Here is a 2,922-nt window from a genome sequence, read left to right as displayed (position 1 = left end):
CGATCGACGTTGGCATCTTGCCCTTCTGGGAAGACCGCCCCTCCCAAGCTTTGGAGGCGGCCTTTTTCCTCCTGTTTGGAGAAGGTACACTGGGTCCTTTTCCGCCTCCATCTCCGGGTGAGGAAAGGTCGATTTCTCTGGACTCAGAGTCCGACTTACCTCTGGAACCAAGGTCATCTTGTGTGTTCTCGACCTCCCCTGCTGGTGCCTAGTATGGCGCCGAGGCCAGCATTCTTGTTAACACAGGAGTAGCTGAGTCTTCAGGAAGGGGAGCCGGACACCTAATCCGTTCCACCTTCTTTATCCAGCCCTGAAAAGGATGATAATGTTGGTATCTTGCTGTTGGGTATCTGACTATAAGGTATTCGGTAAACGGGTACTTACAGGGATATCCGGATGGTTACAGTCTAGGCCGACATCTTTGGTGGTGTCCGGCCACTGCCTTCGTTTCTCGAAGAATAATCTCCACATTCCTTGATGTGTTGTGTCTAAGAAGTGCTGAAGAGTCCACGACCCTTCTGGATTGAACTCCCATAGGCGGAGAGGCCATCGCTGGCACGGCAGGGTCCAAGGAACTAGCATTACTTGAACGACGTTGGCTATGTCGATGTCCCTCTCAATGAGGCTACGGATGCGACTTTGCAGAGTTCGCACAGCATTCATTGATCCCCAATCCAGCCCCATGTTAATCCACGATGCAAGCTGAATTAGGGGGCTGGATCGGAATACGGGCGCTGTTGCCCACTTGGAGCTGCGGAGCTCGGTGATATAGAACCACCCCTGCTGCCACATATCAGAAGATTTGGCGAAAGATCCTTTCAGCCAAACGACGCTAACAAGCTTGCTCACTGTAGCGCCGCCGCACTCGGCCTGCTCCCCCTCTACCACTTGCGGCTTCACATCGAAGGTCTTCAGCCACAAGACGAAGTGCGGAGGAACTCGGAGGAAGGCTTCGCACGTGACGATAAACGCCGAGATAAGAAGAATAGAGTCCGGGGCCGAATCGTGAAAGTCTAGCCCGTAATAAAACATGAGCCCTCGGACAAAGGGGTTAAGTGCAAACCCCAACCAGCGGAGGAAGTGGGGCATGAACACGACCCTCTCGCCAGATCTGGGGGCGGGAATAACCTGCCCCTCGGCAGGAACCAGATGATGGATTTCAGCGGTCAGGTACCTCGCCGCCCGAAGCTTTGCAATGTCTTCCTCTGTAACAGAAGAAGCTACCCACCGGCCTTGACGGCTGAATTTGGACATGATTGGGGCTGGTGGCGACCGAAACCCGGGTGTTGGAACTCAGGGTAGCAGAGGTTGAGAAAGAGTCAAGCGTGGAAGAAAAAGACGGGTTTGTACCCCTATATAAAGGCTGCTAATATCAAACATCTCCTCTTGGGCCTCAAAAACTTGCTTGTTTCCAAGGAGTTGTACCCCACCGATGGTTGGGTTACCCACGTCCGGGTTGACCGGAATCTCTTAAAAAAGGGAGGCACGATCTCCGCTTGGATAAGACGCGCCAATAAGACCACATCTTGGGACTTGGGGCGACGGGCCGGCTAAAATGGTTCGCTAGTAGTGGCCGGGCAGGCGTGGTGTCATATTACCAAAAAGTGGTCGTGGAACTCATGAAATATTATGTCCTCTGCGGTTGTGCATACAAGTCTGGATACAATCATTACATCTGAAGATCAACTAGGACTTCGGAAGGGGGGAACCCGCCTTGCAATGACAAAGACAATCTATGCGTCAGACTCCTCGTCATTGAAGCTAGGTTCAGGGGCTATTGAGGGAGTCCTGGACTAAGGGGTCCTTGGGCATCCGACCTGTTATCCATAGGCCGGACTGATGGGCTGTGAAGACATGTAGACTCTACCCGTGTCCGGATTGGACTTTCCTTGGCGTGGAAGGCAAGCTTGGCGACCGAAGATGAAGATTCCTTCTTATGTAACCGACTCTATGTAAACCCTAGATTCCCTCGGTGTCTATATAAACCGGAGGGGTTAGTCCGGAAAGCATATATTCATTACCATATTCATATAGGCTAGGCTTCTAGGGTTTAGCCATTACGATCTCGTGGTAGATAAACTCTTGTAACACTCATATTCATCAAGATCAATCAAGCAGGACGTAGGGTATTTTCTCCATAGAGAGGGCCCGAACCTGGGTAAACATCGTGTCCCCCGTCTCCTATTATCATCGATCCTAGACGCACAGTTCAGGACCCCCTACTCGAGATCTGCCAGTTTTGACACCGACTGTGGCGTCGCCCCTTTTTGCGTGTATGATAGGGGTAGTGAAAAATATTCCAGTGGCGCTTTTGATTTACCCACGGAATGGTTGAATTGCTTGTTTCTATGAACTGAGTTCGCCAATAATGTGAAGGAGGCTTAGATCTCGATATGCCAAAAGTAATCGCATGACATATACAATAAAAGCCAGTGTGATGTGTGTGGCTACAACTAGTTTGACTACACGTCCTCATATAACATATGAAGGACGCACCATCTTACCAGATTAACCATTCAACTTACCAATGCAGTGTGGGTTAGAAAGAAGTATTGGGACCGTGTATCCATGCAATTGATGCCATGGACTCCTTTGTACAACCTTGTAAGCAAAAAAGAACTTGAAGTGTGCATGTACAAAGAACTAGCGTAAGTTCAGTTAGTTGTTTCTTGAATTTTAGTTAGCCACTTAATGCAAAATTGTTCAATTACGTTGCTTGGCTTAATTTAGTTTGCTACTGATTACATAATGCCACAGCCTGTTAATCCTAATATAGACTGCGCCTATCTATGTGTTTGATACTTACTGTTAAGAATTACCTTTTTGCCTGAACTTAAATAGCTACTTGTTTGTTTAACTGCTTTGCTACTGCAACAACGGGTTACAATGATGTTAATAACTACTTTCCAGCATCGAATTGAA

Source organism: Triticum urartu, chromosome 1A (assembly GCF_056163025.1).
Source record: "Triticum urartu cultivar PI428250 chromosome 1A, HENAU_Tu73, whole genome shotgun sequence".
NCBI classification, from domain to species: domain Eukaryota; kingdom Viridiplantae; phylum Streptophyta; class Magnoliopsida; order Poales; family Poaceae; genus Triticum; species Triticum urartu.
The sequence above is the reverse complement of the archived record's forward strand: the minus strand, read 5'-3'. Positions refer to the sequence as shown.